Source organism: Gallinula chloropus (genome assembly GCF_964237585.1).
Source record: "Gallinula chloropus genome assembly, chromosome: 4".
NCBI classification, from domain to species: domain Eukaryota; kingdom Metazoa; phylum Chordata; class Aves; order Gruiformes; family Rallidae; genus Gallinula; species Gallinula chloropus.
This window is the reverse complement of record NC_140088.1, coordinates 12,387,318-12,409,099: the sequence shown is the minus strand read 5'-3', so window position 1 is coordinate 12,409,099 and position 21,782 is coordinate 12,387,318.

The following is a 21,782-nucleotide window of genomic DNA, read 5'->3' as shown; positions in this document are numbered from 1 at the left end:
TTCCAGTGATTACTCTTGCCCATTTTGTGCCTGTGTGGCAGAGACTAACTGAAATATGAAATCAAGCAAGGATCCTGCCTCTAGGAAACCCCCAAAGCATCATTTGCCTGAAGAGGCATTGCAGCATCACCCACTACCCTCCTCTGTGCAGGAAGAGTGGCTCCAGGGCTGTAACTTGCTCAGGTGGGCATACCCTTCCTTCTGTCTCATGCTGAGTCTTGCTCACAGATTCTGTTGCTGATACAGCTGCTGCTGGTGAGACATAAATCTGCCTTTGTCTTTAGTAGGTGCTTTCTGTCCCTATCTCCTCCTTATTTTCCATGTCATACAAAAAAAGACACTCCACATTCTTAAGGAAGCAGTGTCCTGTTCTTTCTTGTGTTGAGGCAAGCAGAAGTTCAAAGCACCTCTCCTTTGAGTAGTATTGCACCGCTCAGCTGAAACTTTATAGCCTTTTGGGTTAAACAAAGCGGAGAAAAAATGATTTCATTAACTTATTTATGGAAAGACCTTGTCTGTATGACATTTAACACTTTTTATAGACTGTAAAGTACAGAGTTTAGTCAGCTAGTTACTCTACTTGACTGGTTTTTCATTCTGTGTTCTCCAGGATGAAACATCCTCCAGTGTTTCAACGCCATCTGTAGTTGCCGCCATCAGTATCTCTCTTGTAGGAAATTGATTGGGTTTTAATTTTAATGCTCGCTTCCTTAAGGATCTTAAAATTAGATAATTGCTTTTGCATGATCCTGTCTTTGTGGAAGATGCATTACATAGTAAAATGGGATTAATCTCTCTAAGAGTAACAGGTTTTTTTAAAAATCTGATTTTTTTTTTTTGCCTTTTGTTTCACATTGTTCAGAACTTCAAACAAAACACTTTTCAAATCTTAATCTCTTCTCCTATTCTGTATACTATGACTATGATGCATATACTTGGAAGTTATGTACACAAAGCCAGCTTTCTGAAGAGAGAAATCCCATTGAAATCAGTTGAACATAAAGAAATTATTATTTGGTTAGATAGAATAACAACTTTAGAATCCTAAGAATAAAAAAAATGGTGATAAGTTTTCTCTCCCAATTTCATCAACCACTATAATTTCAGAAAATTGGTTTTAGAGTCAATTACTAGACTTGTTAATTCAACTTTTCCCATCAAAACTAAAAAATTGGAAAATATTCGTCCAGAATAAAATTTCACAGTATCACAACTAACACATATGAGAATCATGAAGTATTACTGACCTCAAGTCAGTAATTGTCAAGTATCTAAAAACCAATTTCTAAGAGACAGAGGTATATAAGCTTTTAAATAATAGCTCATTTCTAATACCAAAGACTAGCTAACAAAACAGAATTTATTTTTGTCACTTACAAATATAGGTCAGATCTTAAAATAGCTTTATGCTCCAATGGACTAAGAAAAATGAGAAATATCTGAGTTCTAATAGCTACTTTGATATTTATTTTATCTAGCTATTCTTAGGCAAGTTATACACATTTCCTATATTTCACTTTTTCTACTCATAAAACAATTATATGGTTCATAAGTACTCATAGCACTTACCTATGTCAGACGTTGTGATAATTAGTAAAAGTTTATTCAGCTTTTAATAGAGACATCTTGAGATTCTTAGTGAATAATTTTCCACTTACTCTGTTCCACTGATCTTTAATTTTTAGATACTAATTTTGGGTATGATAAACCAAACCTTTCTCAGAAAAATAGTATTATGTGCATAATTATTTGTAAATATAGAATTAATACTTTAGAGTTAGGTTTTGGAAACTCCAGTCTGGTGCACATATTGAATAAGATAACTAATTTATAAAGTTTGGTCTTGTTTCTTCCAATTTGAATATATGTCAATTATTTGTAAAGCAACTTCTTCAAACTTATAATGCAAGTGGGCCACACATATTCATAAGAAGTTTATTGACTTACATGAATAATTGCTTTAATAATTTATTAGAGTTCTTTGATGATGTGACTGTAAGTTTCATATGGGATATATGGCAGATGGATGCTGTTTAAAGTATAAAAATTATTTTGAAATAGCTAGGCACATGCACACATAAAAAAATCGATGGAGAGATAGCAGAGTGACATGTAACAAGGTTAATGAACACTCCTTTATATGATAAAAGATTTGGTTTTACTAAGCTGTTCAATTTTTTCAATGCTAAGTGTCCATTTTAGTCATAACTTTTTAATGAAATGCACCAATGGTGAATGGTGCACCTAACTTTTAGGTAAATACAAGCACAGGGATAGGACTATCATTCTATGATTCTGTGTCATATTTGTGTACACAAATAGGTCCTAATAGGAAGAAAGACTGTACTAATAAGAAGGCAGTAGAGACAAGGAGTACATCAGTCTGAATTCTGGAAAAAATCAACTTTGTAAAGGACGGAACAGAAAGTGCAAAGTATATTAGAACTATATTCTAAAATTTAACACTGAAGTAAAGTCTATGTACTTATGAAGATATTTGGAGAAGGAAACATGGAAGGAGTGAAAAAAAAATCTACAAGCTTCAGGGTTTATTTTTCTTTATTATGACTAATGCAAAAGTTTTAAGCCATTATTTCATTCAAATATTATTTGAAAATTTCTACTATTATCATGAGAAAAACCCGAGTATCTTAATACAACATTCAAGGATACATATTCTAGATTTTTTTTCATAATGCCAGTTTATTGAATGAATTTGAAACCTGTATTTCATACATGTTGAGCCAGATTTCTTGTTTATTAAAGGTAATAATCACCTGTCTGCTGACTCAAGTGTACTTTTGATCAGGTCTTTTGACATTTCTCTGCTTGCTTGTACTTTGTAATCATTTGCCACTACCATTATTTTTATTTAGTAAAGAACCTTAAAGAAATTTCCCTTTAGAATATTTTTCTTTTTTAATATATTAAAACCCCCCTAAAAATTCATTTAACATACAGCACTGTTATGTCAATCTTTTTCTGAAACTGCAATACAAACACATTTATGACAAGTACTTGTGTTACTTAAATAAGCCATCAGATGGTTGCTGTCTGCAACAACAAGCTAATACATGCAACATTTGGAATAAAATTAGGAAAACGAATTTGTAATTTTTTTTACTATGAGTCAAACAGCAAAGTTGAGAAAAATATTTTTCACATTTTTAAGGCTGAAGTAAAGTTTTCCTCATCTACAAAGATTCATCTGGTTTTAAATTAATATTAATCCCCTTTGTCAGAAAACTGAGGTATCATTCAAACTATTCGGATGTGTTTATTTCTGCAAAATGTTGTAAAATAGGGTTGTAATCTGACATAGAGCTATCCTATACAACATTTTCATTAACATAATTATTTTTGCATTATACAGATCACTCTGTATTCTTTTTTCTTTCACTAGGGAACTACCGCTTCTTGCACAATGCTTGTTTAAATGTGTGTCACACTGGATCCTGGTATTTGAAGACTATACTGTAGCTTTGCTTCTTCAATATGCACTGCGTATCTCCTGTTGTGCACTATACTTTCTAGTGAAATTCGAGTCTTAAGACTAGTGCAATTGGTCAAAATCTCTCTTAAACTGCAGCAACCCATTTAGAATCCATTATCCATTGACATTGATGAGTATTTTTCCAGCTGTTCAGAGCACCCTTAATTATGTACAAAACCCCAGACCAATAAAGGTATTTATATGGCAGATTCTCAGGATATGAATAAATAAAGTTCTGTAAGAACTCATAAAGTTAAAAACTTAAATATGAGAAATATGTCACATTGTCATGTAAAACATCCTCAACATGAAGATTTTCTAAGTTAAAGCCTCAACAACATAAAGTCAAAATCACAATAAATCAATTAAAACCCAAGCGGTTTTGATGATATATTACAGAACTGGAACAAAGGTAACATATAATATGTCTTTTTTTGAGAAATAAAAGATGATTTGGGGGGAGAAAGGGAAGCATTTAGAAAAGCAGAGCTGAATTATGGCAATGCTCTAGCTGAAACTTGGGAAACAAGCAAATTACATTGCAGTTTCTGAAAAAAATAAACTTCAATCTATCTGTTTTTTAGTGAGAGAGCATAAACTTTACACTCATACTTTTATAGCCTTTCTTATTAATTCTGTTCCTTTCTTTCTCCCCCCACAATTAAAAAAAAAAAAAAAAAAAAAAAAAAAAGCTCTAGGAGCTCACAATGTGGATTGAACACAGTATTTCACAGACATGCTAGTATAATGGTTCCATAACAGCAAATAAAAATATTTAAATTCCCTAGAAAGAGAAGTTTAGTTCTTGTTCAAGTTGATGCCATGGCAAATGCAGCATGTAAATTGAATTAAGATATTTTAAGCGTATTCCTTTTTTTTTGTTTCAATGTAGACAATGAGTCCCACACCACCTTAATGAGGAATGTTTCTGCCAGAAAACTCAAGCAAAGATGTCATCTCCTGGTCTTGTTTCAAAAAGGAAAAGGTCCTGACTCAATTTGAGCAGTGCCAAAGATGACGGCAGTTTGTACAATTTGCCAAACTTTTGACAAAAGTAAATGGGAAACATTACTTCTTAGTAAACCAACCACAAATCTTATATGTACTCTTTCAAAAGATTTTTAAGCGTGTGTAGATTGGTAAAAGTTGGATACCCACATATTCACTAGTATCTTTAAAGGATTTCAGTCCTATTGAAGACTTCTCTGTGTGGATGGTGATTATGAGGTTCTTGGATTTTGTTTCATTGTTGCATAAAGTATTAGTTTTAATCTAAATTAATCCAAGATAATGAGATATATCAGTGGCCTATTACTTTTGTATCAGTAAATAGGCACCAGCTTTGCTATTCTCCTAGTGACACGTGACTGAACCTATTGAATATTACTTGTGCTGTTCAACATATGTTCCCCTGGCCAGTGGCTAACCCTCTCATGGTGGAAGAGTTCTTCTCCTTCAAAATTTCTCAGATTTTAAAAATGCCACAAACCACTTAGAAGCATCCCCTGACTCCCTCACCCCCAGTCATAATGGAGGGAAAGAAAATAAAGATTTCAAAACACTCTTCACTCCATAGTTCTTCTATATCATGTTCTCCAGAACAATATGGGTTTTTTTCCCTTTCTGTAAAAATGTTTTCTTTTCTGAGTGTTCTCTTTCCTCAAAGCACCTGGGATTGGCAGTCCTATTAAAAAAGTCCATAGAGCCCTGATCCAAAGGCTATGGTACAGTTTCCTTTACTTAACCAAGGCAGTTTAATAAAGAAGCATTCAAGAACTAGCATTCTGGGTACTTTCCTTATGTGCAGAGAAGTTCAATTGAAGAAAATTCTAGTTCAAAGCCTGCTAGTAGACCTGTTTGTAATGTAGATAGCCTTTAAACAATTGCTCTTCATTCATTTATTCCATTAAGGACCTCAACAGGCTCTGGCATTTATTTTAATACAGAAAAAATGCTAAACTTTAAATAAAAAGCTCTATTTTGCATGTTTATTGAATCTTCTTAGAACCACTTGGATTTTGAAGAGAGCAATCTCTTGAGAAGAGATTTTTTTATTTCTGCTAAGATCAAACATCTTGGGGTCACTTCTGTTTCAGTTCCTAGTAATAGTACAGGTTGCTTTGGTCTTTTGTTTTTGTGAAGGTGGCTGGTTTTTATCTTACTTAAACTAGTTTGCACAACACCTATCAATGTCTGTATGTGGAATATAAATTACAATCAAATAAAACCACACCTGCTCATTAATAAGCATTAATAAAAATAACAATGTAGTTGTCTTTTTTTTTTTTTTTGCAATTTGGCACAACCTCTCCACAACCTGGAAAACTATATCCAAAATACTTATTTAATACCAATATGAGCAATAAATATGAAGTAACTGAGGAATAAATACAAAGTAACAAGCAATAAATGTGAAGCAAATACTAAAAATTACCCAAAATCGCAAAAAAAGTCTTTGGTGTTGCAAAATAGCTTTGTGTGTCCATTAATCTAAGCACTGTACAAATCAATTTTGAAGTGTCAATTGTCAGTCAACACTAAGAAAGCCTAAACAATACTTTTGCTACCAACGTCAAACAATCCACATGTTGCTTTAAAACAATAATTGCTACTTTTTTAATAAGCAGTAGTAAGTAGGGTTTTTTTTGAATAATGTTATTACATTGCAACTTTCAAATAGAAAACAGAAAAAACAAGACCTAGTGATCATGAGAAAAATGTCTTAACTCTTTTTCTAATGCTCATGTCTTTTATTGCTCTTTGTTTCACTTACCACTAAAGCTGAGAGATGGTTGGAATATTTTGCATTTCTTTGACCAAATGTATTTATTTTTGACTGCCCTTTTGGAGTTGATGACAATTCAAGAAATATTTCTCAGAGGAACTGTAGACTTTCCTCTGTGATTTATATATAGATATATATAGGTTTACATATACAAAGACAGGGTAGCTTTCGCCTATACCAGCAGTGCTCTGCTTCTACACTCTCTGTGAAAACTGTGGCCTGTCCTGGTTTACAATAAATACAATTTAAAATGTGCCATGCTACACTTTCAGGTAGACCAGCAGCCTTCCTGTGCCTTTATGATTAACAAAACCTCCAAGGGTTTTTTACTGGGAATTTTCTCTGGGATTTTCTTTCTTTGTCCTTTGTTTTACAAACTGCTGAAGGAAAATAGCACCATAAACCTATAATCCAGGTTTATAATGTAAGACGGGCAATGCATTTTGAAAACACCTTGTGGTCTTACAATTGTATTTGAATGACAATGCATTTACTAAATTAGTTGACTCTAATACATCCTCATTGTTACTGACTGGAATTAAATAGGACCAGTCCCATATCAAACTCAGAAAAGATTAGTTTGAAGATTACAATTGTTAAATGGAAAATTAAATCAAACATGCTCCTGAAAAATGAGAAGTACTAATTATTTGTCTTAGATTTTTTTCTGCAACAACCCAAGTACCTCAATCACGGTAGATTAATTTAGTGAATAATTTATTATATAATTATTATGAACTTATTTTTACATATTTTTATTGTCCACCACTGAACAAGGAGTGTAAATTAGCTTATACACAAATTTTCACCAACATCTCTCCATATTTCCTGAAGTACTGTGTCACAAACCTGTCTTAGCCACATGTTTGTGTGACATAAAATGTTAATTTTATATCAATAATGATAGAGATAGTACTGGATTTTAAATCTTCAGATCAGTGAGGTGTGTCTTGTTTTCTCTGTTCTAGAAATACGCAGAAAGCCACCAGCATACAGATCAGTAGAGACCCTTTTCCTTATAATACTGAACACTGGGTAAAAGAATCATATTATATGTATTAGAATACCTTTTTTTTAATATTTATACACAGAAGTAGTAGGGTAAACATAATTATGGATGTCATTTACTCTAGGGTTTGCAGAAGTTTGGGAATTTTTAGGATTTAGTAGAGACTGGTAGGAGAAAAAACATTAAAAAAGAGATTATGTCATCAGAGAGTTATTTATCTAACTCATATACTAGGTTGTAATATTGTAACATTACATTATAACAGTTGATAGTAATTGGTCAAATATAAATTTAGATGGTATAATAAACTTTACTATAAATGCACTATAAATAGAAATATATTGCATTTATGTATTTTTGTTGAAAACTGGAAACGGAATTAAGTGGACTTTTAATGTGGGGGAATTTGTGCTCACTAGGGAGCTGTTTCTAAATAGGAAAGTCAATGTGGTGGGGAAAAAGTCTGAAGATTTCCAGAAAGAGGCATTGTTCTCTTTCAGGAATAGACTGGTTTAAAATATTCCTTTGAAAGAGAAGGAAGTTACTTAGCCCAGGAGGGGAGAGAAGGTCAGAGCACATGCTAAAGATTGAAGATTTGTTGCTGCACAAGTGCAAAAAGTTTGGGTTTTTTTTAAAAAAAGAAATATCTTGTGAAGTAGCATTTTGGCATTTTCTAGTTCTAGGAACCTGGACAAATTCCAACTCATGTAATTACACTGTTACTTATTCTCTCCCACTCTGCAGTTTCAATTACTTTCATCATTCTTTCACATCCTGTCCAGAACTACCAAAGATTTCTATATTAACAGGAGGTATGTTCTAAATAGAGCTAATAACATATCAGGACCTATCTTCTAAATAAAGCTGATGCCTCTTTTTAATCCACAATGGTAATTTTTGACAAATTATTTGCAAAATAATAATTTCGATCTAAGAGGAAATATGATTTAAACAACACTTTTCAAATTAAGTTAAACACTATGTTTGACTCAAAGTGGTCCCTTTTCAATTTTATGGTCCACTGAAACTTTTGTGACCAGCACATTTGCAATTAGCAATGAATCAGTTATTTAAATCAATGGAATTTCAATCTAGGTATGATTTCATTAGCTAATTAAATATTCTCAATGGATTCTTTGAGATTTTATGGCATTAGAGGCAATAAATGGCAAGGGACTGAGGACTAATCAGGAAGGTGAGACAAAACTTGCACTGCAGCCCAGCTGAAATGTGACATAAATCCCTCTGTAATTCCTGGTGCTAATGCATGGCTGAAAGCCCTTAGTCCTCTGTTACCTACATGGCTTAATCTCTAACAATGCAAAATCCTTTGAAGTTAATGGCACAGTATCACTCAACTTCAGTAAATTCAATGTTTTCCTCTCCCATGTTGAGACACAAGATGTGATTGCTGTAGCAGTATGTCCTGATGTCGGTGAAGGTAGTAGGCTGTTAAGGGAATGCAGTCAGCTAACACCCAGCCTTCCCCTTCTGAAGGCCTGGAGTTAATCGTTAATCATTGTTAGAAGTGCAAAGGAACCACCACTCCAGAGAAATTCAGGCTGGGACCAACAGTGGAGGTAGTGGGCTTCTGAAACAACTCTTCACAGTATCAATTTTGTAGTATAAATTCAATCTGAAATATATGAAAAGCAACTCAGTAAATCTAGTGGAGGGTGTCCCTGATCATAGCAGGGGTGTTGGAACTAGATGATCTCTGAGGTCCCTTCCAAAACAAAGCATTCTATTAGTCAATGATTCTAAATAGTTCTTTCTCTTTTAAATGCTACTCAAAAAGACAACACTTTAAAAAAATTTTTTTTTTAAAAAAAAAGGCAGAAAAAACTTCAGGACCCTTTTTCAGTATGTATTGAGAGCAAAAGAAATCAGACACAGAGAGAAATTTGAAACTCACTTTTTCTCTGCAACCTCAGGCAGTGATAATCTATATTTATATATTGCTCTCTGGTCTGATCTCAATGAACAGATCACTAGGTGCAACAGAATAAGCTACAGAGAAAAAGACAAATTCTAGTATATACTTTAAGGTGTTGATGGGAATGTCATCCTTGAAAGCAAGCAGTGCTTTTATCCAAAACATTTTGAATTGCTGGACTCATCCTTTCTTACCAAGATGTTTCTCCCTTAGTTATGCCTGTGAGCCTGTTTGGTAGTCCACAGATCTCTATACATATTTTCTGGCAAGCACCATAGTAATGCTTAAAGGTACAAACAGGAGTTTCATATGGTATGTTGCAAATCTGGTCCAGCTCTGGAGCTACATGTGTTATCTCAGTGTTACAGGAAAATTCCATTTCTCAACAGTGAAGCATGGAGTTTGTTTATTGTGTTGCTGATGAGATACATGTAGCTCAAAGGATAACAATCTGACTTCACGAAATATCCTAAGGAAAGAAGAAAATGGGAATCTAATCCCATAACCTCCATACAGTTCCTACTGATTTCAGGGAGCGATTTGCCTCTTAAAAGACTGTACTTGTGAATTAAGAGTTGAAATAGTTTCTCTATATTTGTTCCTTTTATGCCATTTAGAGTATCTGTATGTTATTAGAAACTTTCAGTCAATTTTATAGTAGATTACATGTGACCAATTAGGCCTAAATTTGCTGAAACTTGTAGACACAATTACACAGTTTTAATGCAACGAATTAGAGAGAATACATTTCAGAACTTTCTTATTTTCTCAGAGAACGTACTCCATGTGTGATCTGTGTGATCTAATTTTAATTTTCTTGCTATTAGATACAGCATCTCACTAGATCCAAAACATGTTAGAACGTAACCATGATAGTCATGTACATCAAATATAAATCACAGAAGAAAAACTTTGATTGAACAAGTCCTAAGTGAAAGCATGAGCAATTCAAAAGTTTTGAAGAAGCTGTTGTTAAAAAATATTCTTTGTTAACTCTAAACAGAGATTTATTGTGATATACATACCACCAGAATGGATTTTTTTCCTCTTGTTTCTGTACTTTAGTCATCTTACTGACCAGACCAGCTCATTTTCATTTTCTAAACCATAACACTAGTTAGGATAAAAGAAACCTCAGATTCTTACCAGATAAATGTATCTTCTGTTCTCAGCTTTATGCATTCATGCGTTGACCTTATTTGCCAGGAGCAAAAGAAACAACACATTTTTAAGAGTTCTTATCCCAGAAAGAAAAAAATATTACAGTATTTCCACACTTATCTCCAAAAGATCATAGTTTCTTCTACATAATTTCTCAGTAACCAGCTAAATGTGCAGACCTAAAAAAATCTCCATGAACTTCTGAACCCTTCAAACCTGGAACAAATGTTAGTCATATCCCAAAATCACTAACATCTGCTCTGTTGTCATCTAAGCAACTAAGCAATTCTAAAGGAGAATCCAAGGACCTTTCTACCTGTTTTCTGGAAATAAAACCTGTGCAGTTAATGATATAGGTGTTACCAAATGTCATCTCCTCCCAGGATCTGTAGCTGGAATGGGGAGCAAGTATTGTGCCTCTATGGGTAATACATGCAAAATCTAAAGATTTCCAGCAATTTCCAGATGCAGTATCTTCCACTGTGACTTGCCAGAAAATCAGATTTGTATTTTAATGAAATCTGTCAAGAGATATTCTTTTATAAATCGTTTTTTGACTTTCTGGTATTTTCCCCAAAGAATATCTTCATCTGAAAACTCAAAGCCAACTGCACCCAATTCCTCAGCCCCCTGTATTCTCAGTCCTACTACTCTCTACTGTTACACTCAGCAGTTGATGATTACTCGGGACAAATTTTCTGAGAGGAAAAACATCTGCCAAGGAGCAATTCAGTGTCTGACAGAAAATTTGCCATGAAAGCGTAATATAGTTTTCATTATGTCTGCGTGCTTCATTTAAGATCGTGCACTTCAAGCAAATGTCTGTCTACAGAGACTCTTTCTGCACTTTCTGTTTCACAGAAGCTTCAGAGTGTAGGATATACATAGGTCATAGAAACTCTGGACAATTGGGAAACCTAACATTAGTCTTAACAGCTATGCTAAGAAAACTTACTGAAGTTTATCCCTGCATGTTGGTTGGAACCAGATGATCTTGAAGGTCCCTTCCAATCTGAACTGTTCTGTGATTGTGATTCTAAGTTACTGTTTTCCCAATAATATTACAAACCTCTGTGTATCATTTGAATTTTTGGGAATATTGCCTGATCTTCTTTCCCCTGTAATAATTTGAATCACTCAGTTTGAACAATATACTGAGTTGTGAACTGATGTGTCTTCTGTGCACCTGCGGTGGATGAAGAAAAAGTCTTCAGATTCTCAAAGTTAAAATGAAAACTTACAGCAAATTATTTACCAAGGAATATAGGGTAAGACAAGCGGTGCCCAAGCTCTGGCATCTGTATTCAAGTGTGCAAGCACCAATTAGCCTGCACTAGCAGCACTGCTAAAGTAGAGGAGCAGTCAAAGTGTGTCAGTGGGTGAGGAAGAGATATACTGAACCACCACCCATAATGAAGTCCACTTTAATTGCAAACAAGGAGAATAATGCTGATTGAGGCCTATTGGAGGAAGTTTTTCCTCTTATTCTCTCAGTACCATTCTGTATGAAACAGAAGCCATGTTATCATAAGACCTTTCAAATTCTTGCAATGTTGCATCGATGTGTGTTTTTTTGCAGTAAGTTTTAGGTTAATATGTATACACTTCAGACTTTTAGAACTATTTTAAAACAAAATCTATTCTCCATTAACTGTTTTCAGGCAGCAGTTACGGCTCCTGTCCTTGCACATTACAGAGTTTGGTTCAGAATTTGCCCCTGAATAAAACTCTTCTAGTTACGGCAGCAATGAACTGCCAAAATTCTCTTCCCAGAGTCCCCATCTGCAAAGCAAATGGGCAGAGGATAAAGGAACAGCCTGTAGCACTTTCAATCATTATTTTCATTGATTATGTCTAAGTTAAATAATGGGAAGTATACCTATGCCAACACAAAATACAACTAATCGCTTTACATTTAACTCAGCCCCTTGGAATATCACAGTATACCAAAGCATCTCAACATTCCTAACCTCTGTAAAATGCAATAGGAAAAAGTGGCCTAAACAAACGAAATGTTGATCTGCCTTTTATTAATTTCATTTTTTATCTTCTTGTATACAGACGTTTGACAGCTGTGACATTCATGGGCAATGCATTTGAAAAAGAAGACATAAATATTCAGAGACATATTAGAATGCTGTTCAATGTAAGCACCTGTCTACTTAGTGTTGACAGAAAATCATTTACTTTGCTTTATGCATGTTCTCTCCAGAGACTACAGAGGTCCTATTTTATTTAAAGAGCTGGTCCCAACATCAGTACTAGATCTTGAAAATGCAATATATACAGCTAATTATATTTATTAAGGAAACAATTTTGGTTTATATTTTCAATAATACTTAAACAATTTTTTCAACCTCTACTTCAGAATTTCTTTCCCTTGGGGAAATGGAGGAGGAAAGGGAAAAGGGAATGAGGAGTAGAACAAGTATGACCGCATGATGTCTTTATTTATGACATCACAAAAGTTTATATAGAAAGCATAAAATAAAGAAAATACTGTACAAAATATACATAATCAAAAAGGGATCACTGCCTAATTTTTTTCGATGGCCAATGCTCATAAAAATAGTTCCACTAACATGAAGAATGGACATAAATACAGCTCATTTAAGCATAAAAAAGAAGGGAAATGGTTCCTAAATTGCATGGAATTTTAAAAAACCAAACACACCCCCTCCCAAACTATTTAAAACATTATGAAATGTAAATATTGTTCTGCATTTTGATAGTTTGCCAGTGGAAACAAGGATCATGTAATGACTCGGACTTGTATAGGTCTCAAAAAAAAAAATAAAATCTGTCCTGAGCAAATTAAGAAAAAAAATTAGAAAGTCATTAGTTTTAAACCTGAGAGAGTATGACATCCATGGCATGTACTTCTCTAAGGAGAGAAGACCATTTTTGCAATACAGTTGTATTGAACATAACACAGATCAAGGAGTATGATGAGTATCAGCCAAGTTTGTGTAGCCTCAGTGTGTTTCTTAATCTTGTGCTATTCTTTCTTCCATGGTGAGGTGGGAATTCTGATGTATTCATGTGAAAGTTATCTTTAAAATCTCAGTATTGAGACTAACAGACCAGAATGATAACTGTGTTGCATTGAAGGGAAAGGAAAAGGGCAGAGAAAGGAAGGAGGGAGAGGGTGGAGGAGTAGGTATAAAGAGAGGGAGAGGAAGAGGTAGAGGGAGAGGGAAGCAAAGGGGGAAAAGAAAAAGAAAAAGAGAAAGAAAAAGAGAAAGAAAAAGGAAAAGAAAAAGAAAAAAAGGAAAAAAAAAGGAAAAGAAAGAAAAAAAAAAGAAAAAGAAAAAGAAAAAGAAAAAGAAAAAGAAAAAGAAAAAGAAAAAGAAAAAGAAAAAGAAAAAGAAAAAGAAAAAGAAAAAGAAAAAGAAAAAGAAAAAGAAAGAAAGAGAAAAAGAAAAAGAAAAAGAAAAAGAAAAAAGAAAAAGAAAAAGAAAAAGAAAAAGAAAAAGAAAAAGAAAAAGAAAAAGAAAAAGAAAAAGAAAAAGAAAAAGATAGAGAAAAAGAAAAAGAAAAAGAAAAAGAGAAAGGAAAAGAGAAAGAAAAAGAAAAAGAGAAATAAAAAGAGAAAGAGATAGAAAAAAGGAAAAGAGAAAGAAAAAGAAAAAGAAAGAAAAAGAGAAAGAAAAAGAGAAAGAGATAGAAAAAAGGAAAAGAGAAAGAAAAAGAAAAAGAAAGAAAAAGAGAAAGAAAAAGAGAAAGAGATAGAAAAAAGGAAAAGAGAAAGAAAAAGAAAAAGAAAGAAAAAGAGAAAGAAAAAGAGAAAGAGATAGAAAAAGAAAAGGAGAACAAGAAGAAAAGAAGAAAGGAAAAAAAAAACAACCAACAAAGAAAAATTAACACAGCCTAATTTTTGGCCTGAACATTTCATTCCACTTTATTTTACCTGAGGTGAGCACGCAGTGATGTTAACTCAGCCCTGATCACAGAGCGTGGGTGAGTGGGGGAGGATGGAGGCGAGTGTAAAATTTCCGAGCGCGGAGCCGGCGCCACAGCCCTGACAATGCTGCCACCTATAGACCGAAAGTCACTACGTCAGCCCCGCGCGGCCATCCGAGGGGCACTGGTAGCAGCAAAAAAACGTGGCATGAAAGGAGCAGGCGTGTATGAACAAATTCAGACCCCTGCACGTGGGTAATTCACCTGGTGAACTGACGAGCAGCTACTCTGGTTTATCTAGTTCAATGCTTTTATATAATTTAATTAGGATCATCACACAGCAACTAACCTGTCTACAGAAATTATGAGCTGCAAGTCCAGAGCCCATATGAATCCTTTTGCTCAATTAAAGCTAAGCAGGTTTTTTATAGAAAGATTTTTTTTTTCCCCCTTAAAGTGCACACAAGGAGCAGTGGAGCATGTTATGCTTTTTTTTTAATTATTTTTTTCTTTCTACATTAAGGTAATTATGTAAAGGCAGTAAGACTGAAAATACGTGCTGGAATCAAAAACTTACACTGTTACTGCCGACATTTAAACCTGTCATTTTAAAGATATTGGCACAATTTTCTTATGCTATGGGAGAAACATGGGTGATTAGACCTAATGGTTACAGATATTTTCATGACACTCTCCTAATATTAGCACTTCCTACTAAAAGAGTGTGAATATTATACAAAATTAATTTCTAAAATCTGTTTGGAAATAACCATGTGTATTTACACCTATAACTGGCCTTTTTGGTCTTTCCTTTTATATAACATATATTTTTCATAAAATAAATCAATATTGCTATTTTATTGTCACTCCCAGCAAGTTCTCTCCCTTTTCGATCTTCAAGTCCTTACTTTAAGAATATAATTCACCCAGCTAGAGGAAAGTAGCCCCTTAAGAGTTTTACTGAATAAAATAAACCAAAATATTCTTCACTGTTACATGATAGGTAAAGCAAGATGAATAGGGCACAGTAGAAGGCAAATGGGCTACTTTTTATCTATGTAGCCATGGAGGGCTTGCAGATTACAAGAGGGTGAGCAAATCCTAGGTTCCACTACTCCAAAAGCTATCTCATCCTTTAGACAATTATTATTATTAAATGATTAAACAATCATTTAATAAAATGCAGAAGCAGCACCCTGACAGGTTGCAAAGTAATCAGAAATGGTACTGGCACCTAGACTCCAGGTAAAGGTAGGATTTACAACCGCCTTTAAGTTATTTGCTATCAATAGCTCCTTGGAGAACCTACAGAGGTGTTTTGGAGCACCTTTCCAAAGCAATTGAAATTCCTCTTGTGTTGTAACATAACATTAAGTTAGATCAAGATACTGTTTTACCGAATCACAGAATAGCATGTGTTAGAAGGGACATGTGGACATCATCTAGTTCACACACACACACACACACACACACACACACACACACACACACACCCCCCACTAAAGCAAGGTCGCCTAGAGAAGCTTGCATGGGATTGTATCCTGGCAGGTTTTTAATATCTCCAGAGAAGGAGATATTGCCATGTCCAAGTGAGGTCCTTAAAAAATTAGTACCTGTGGAGAGGTCAGGACAAGTAACATGAAAGGAAAGGAGTCTAGAGTTGCATACCACGGCTGTGGCAAACCATGCCACTCACCATTTCTGCTTTTTTTCCCACTTCCATAGAAAGATGACCAGCATACAATTGGCCCCAGGGATGCAATGTGAAGACAAAGCTTTAGACAGAATCTTGAGAAGAAAACTTGAGTAGTCCATGGAAGGGATATAAGTTTCTGTGATTTGTATTGGATACTCTATGCATTTAGAAGCAATTTGTCTGCTTTCCTTCAGACCTTCCTGTCTTTACTATGTCCTCATTTCAAAGTTTTCTGTCTGTCTGAATATCTCAAGCATCAGTCTACAAAGTAGTCAGTTCCACAGTTTCCGACATTTTCCCCACACTTTCTTTGTTTCCCATATTCCCCAGCTAAGTTTTGATGGCAGCATTAAATCTTCACTACTTAGGAAAAACCCTCACTAAACTAAATTTTGTTCTCATTTATTTTCATACAGCCCTTGTACCAAGGAAAGGTCCTGATACAGCTAACAGAATAAAATTGATGTGAGTAGACAGTGTGGACTGGAGGATCAGTCTCAAAAACTGACTGAGAAGCACTTAAGAAAGCTAGGATATCTTTTATATTTCCTTGAAAGTAATATCAGAGTTATTTTTAAACATATTCATTAGTAGCTTCTTATTTATTATGCACATGCATAAATGTGAGAGTAAGAGTTATCCTATTAAAATCAATAGAAGTACTCCTGTGATTAAAGTTTCATTTATGCTGAAATAGGGCCTTATATTCTACATACACTTCTATTCAATATGTGCATATTGTGAATATTAAATAATGCTAAATTACTGCCTTTTTCATAATAGAATCTGCTTGACAGTTACAATGTTCAAGTACTAAGCAGCACATATTATGATGGCAGCTCCCTATCATTCAGTAATTTTCTCCCTTTTAATATTTTTGAATTTTACCTCTCACAAGTAGGTGAAATGATACTGTCTTGGAAAAGTGATTTGGCATGTTCCTTAGGACTTTAAATCTAGTCAGTAAGACTGGATTCTCACATGTATCATAGTCTTTGAGTATCATGACTTTGTTGAGACTTGCTACCTCTGAGTTCTTTTTAAGAGCATGGTGAGAATGAAGAAATTTGTTCATTCTAGATTCCCCTTTGAGAACTGTAAGTAGGACCATCATCTCCACCTTTGCCGTCATCTTGGAACCACTATGTTTGGTTCCATGGCAATGGAGTGGATGTCTGGAATGAGCCCAAGAGGATTAGTCTTGTCTTTCACTTTCCATTTGATACTGGATACTCTGTTTTTCTTTTTGGGTGTAAAGAGCACTAAAGGTGAGATAGAGAGGATATAAGGAGAGATCTTTTTGGGCTCCAAGACAGCACATAAAGTCACCTTAAGCATTTTATGGAGTTGTGAGTCCATGGATTCAAGAGAAGAATGAAAGAATTGCATACACAGTGCTAGAGCTAGTAGATTTTTATTAAATTTTGCTAGCACGACTCAGGCAAAGAAGAGAAGCCCAATGGCAGCTCCAGTACACCACTCCTTTAGGAAGAATGTGTTGGGGCAGACGGTGTGCCCAGAAAGCCCAGGACAGGGTCATACCTTGTGTGTCTTTTCTAGAGATGGCAGGAATTGTGTGCAGTCTTCCAGGAGTACAGATGTATATGGATGTCCCACAGCTACGTAAAAGAAACCCCTGTTCCTTGGGGTATGGTTAGATATGTCTGCCTTCTGAAAGACAAGACACAAAGGTGTTTTGCCCCACTCCTGTCACCTGAGGGTTAGTTTCTGTGACTCAAATCCAGAACTTGTCTGTAAACAATCTGGATATTGAAAGAAATATGAATTACAAAGGGAAAAAATATCAAGCATATCTTCAATGATTCTGCAGGTTGCGACTTTATCTGACAATTTACATAAATGTCACAGTAAACAATCCAGAGTACAGCAGATTCATAAACATTAAAGTCCGTTTCCTAATGACCATTTCTTTGCAGCACATGATTATACCCTGAACATATTAGGCAATGTATTGTTTTGCCCTATCTTATTTTAAGTTTTTCTCCAAAACATCATCTTCATAGAATTTAGTCTAATAGATCTAAGGTAATTCAACCTAATTTACCTGAAAATAATTCTATAATTATCAGAAAAGATGACTTCATTAGACTCCAGAAATATATAACTGTGTCAGACTTAGATTAGGCTAAAAATATGGATTAAACAAAATGAAACACTCATTAAAAGCTGAACACTGTGGTTAGGAAATACTGAAAAAGTAAATTCTTGCATTTATGATTTGTTGTTTGTATGATTAACAACTCCTTTAAATACTAGTTTGATTTAGCTGTAACAAGGGTATTGATGTAAATACAATAGGACATTCCTAAGGGGAATTGCAATTTAAAAAAAACAAATCCATATTTACTACAATAAATGTTATGCCAAGGAATTTTATAGCTACCAGAAACATAGAAAATACTACACCCAAAGCTAGAAAACTGTTCCAGTACAAAGCATGTCTAATATATAGCCTCCCAAATACACAGTATATCCCTAGTAAAGTTGTAAATTATGGCTGCAAATGAGGCCACAAACAAAATTTGCTCAAGGCATGAATCATAAATTCAAACAATAATCATCTCCTGCATGAGGCACAACTACTTTGTTTACTTCTTATACCCTGTTTCCTAAACATGAAGATGAAAGTAGGTCAAGTAAATTTAGCATCTTTTCACATGAAGTATGTTATGATAGCGGGTGGCACAGCCTAATTTACAATTACATGAGTTTACATGAATATTAAAATATGTGTTTTCACTGTGCTGTGTCATTACACATATTGACATTTTACCTCATAATGACACAGAATCATAGAAAACACCCAAGATTTAGAGAAGGGGGGGAGCAGAAGGGGAGAGAAATATTTACCACAATTACAGCTTGAATGAAATTTTGACATGTTAGGAAAGAGTTTCATGTGAAGTTGAATGATATTATTAAAACTGATTCTTACTTTTTTTGGGGGGGGAGTGGGGGAGGGAGGGTGGGGATGGTGGTGATGTGGGTGTTGCAGGTATGTTTGAAGAGAGAAGATGGAAATTTGGAGAAACCACTAGTTTCTTTTATATCTAAAATGCATCAATTTTATTGTAACTGTTACTTTATTGCAACTGCATCCAGAAAGAGTTTTCTGAGAAAATTTTAAAAATTAACATCCATGGACTTTCTTAACATTGGATGGAAATACAAAAGTCAGAGTCTGGAATAAAAATTTTTGCTGTTCACCATTCTTCCATGAAGTTTTAAGTACAATTCACCTAGGAAGCTTCCTTGAAATAAACAAGTGATGAATTTGACTTGTCATCTCATTTTTCCAGAGTTCAAAGATTAAATTGATTCTAACTAAGGCTACAGAGGCTGACTTTAAGTGTTACCTATATTTAAAATAACACAAGCTTGTCAGTCAATCACTAGTCACTGAAATAGTTTAGTACTTTAAAGACAAAAAAACAAAATTTGGAACATCAAGAATAGAAGGCAAAGCACTTACTACAAGGAGAAGAATTCAATTATCTTGTTATTTAGACTAACATTATACACTGCCTGTCATGATGTTAGAAATTATATTTGTACAGCATGGTAGAAAACAGGAAGATGAAAAAGGTGATGTCCACCTGTGGGAAGAAATCTCACATTTAAAATTGTGTATATACAAATATAAAGGCACAAAAATATATTCATGACCCGGTCACAGTAATTAAAATTCAAACAAAGTGGAATAGTATTTGACCCAATCTTTATGATTGCCAACCACAATTGAACCATTAAAAAATTGTCAGAATTAACAGTTTGTCTGCTGTCCAGGCTTCAATCCTCAGAAATCCTTTAGGCACATGGTACTTTATTTACAAGAGAAAACTACACTCAAGCAAATACAATGTTATTAACTCCAGCAAGGAACAAATTTCCATTGGCAACCAATAACAGAGTTGAATGAAATGTGTTGATTTGGTGTATAGTTATATAGCTGTCTAGTGATGGGACATAACCCTCAGAGCAAAAACTCCTGCTTTAACATTAAAGTACAACCTGTGTGATTTAGCCTAGGTGATCCTGCTCTGGCGGGGGGGGTGGTCTAGATGATCTTCTGAAGTCTCCTCCAACTCCTAATGTTCTGTGATTCTGTGATGAACATGCTGTCCAAGTGAAAGCAAAGTAAAACCGAGAGAACCAACATCATTCTAATTTTCAGCAGCATACAGCTTGAAAAGTATGGCATAAAGGTCTAAATTCAATCTCTTTGGCCAAATTAAGACTTTGTGCATATCAAAAGAGTATGTGGAGTACTCAGGTACCATCGTAATGAAGTATTATCTTTCAACAACATAACTAGTGCAACATAGTCACTAGTTTTCACTATTACTGCCAGAGATAAGTTTCAAAAGTCCATTCATACTCCTGAGAAAAAAAAACTTTATTATAATTGTTTATGTTTAGTATATGTGAGGGGTATCTTCATTATCCCAAGTTCAAAGAAATCCCATAACAATAAAAATGCAAGCGAGCTTATAAATGATGCACATGCACATGCCTATAATACCTTCAGTAGAAGGTAATATTAGAGTTTTAAGTTCACAGAACCTCCTTTTGAACCAGGCTGTGGCAGCTTCACTTACTAACATAGCTTGCCTGTTAAATTGTGCTAAATTCCTGAGGAAACTTGTCAGGATGAAGACGCATCCCATTCTAATTATGCTTCATCATGATTTATAGTAGTATTTGAAAAAGATACTGCTATCTGTGTATTTTGAAATGTGGAACAAAATGTTTTCTTTCAAGATGAGAACTTGTCTATAATTTCAGACTAAAATATTTTTTCCACTGAACATATAAAACACTGAAACTAGTGAAATAATAATAATAAAAAAATTAAAAGCCCAAACAACCTACAATTCTTTTATTCTAGTTTGATCAGATTAATCACAAACAACTAATGGAAAATAAAACCATATTTTTATCATGTTTGCCACTGCACCAACACAAATTAGAATCAAGGAACTTTTGCTGTCTATAAGACCTACCCAAAGATTATGGGTAAAGTATTTAGATTTGGACTCCAGATATATTGCCATGAGTGGGAAGAATAAAGGAGCTGTACAACCAAGTTAAATAATATTACACAATTGTTTCACCTTTCTGGTGGCCAAGCAAACTTGGTTTTATAAAGAAAATGTTGCTGAAATCAGACAGGTAGCATTCCATAACATCTGTCTTAATCAAGAGATTATACCATGGGTCCTTCCATTTCTATCTCCAATTGCTTTAAATGTCTGTGGAAATTTAAATAATTACTTACTAGAAAAAAATACACCATTATAAATCTATACTTTTAATTTTTACTGCAATAAACCAGCTGAAAACGAGGAGAAGTATCAACCCAAACTTTTTAGATGGCATGTTCTTTGCAAATCACAATTTGAAACTCAGTGATACTAGTTATTTTTAAAAATCATCAAACAATATACACCACATGTGCGACACTAGACTGACAGAAATAAATCATACTTTATAAGTAGGACAATGAGATTACTAAACAAGGAATAAAGTAATTCTACATAAGTTTACCAAAATGTGCAGAACTCTACACTGAGAAACAGTTACTCATCAGCTGGTAGTTATTTCAAGTTATTTGCAACAGGCTTTGGAATAAATCACAGGGTATAGTTAGTTTACATCGTATGTTATGTGGTTATTCCCAACATTACCTATTTAGTACCTAGGTAAAATAAACCTCAGTAAAAATGCTTGTCTGTGTTAAGAAAGCCCAAAGAATTATGAAACGCTACTGACACTTAC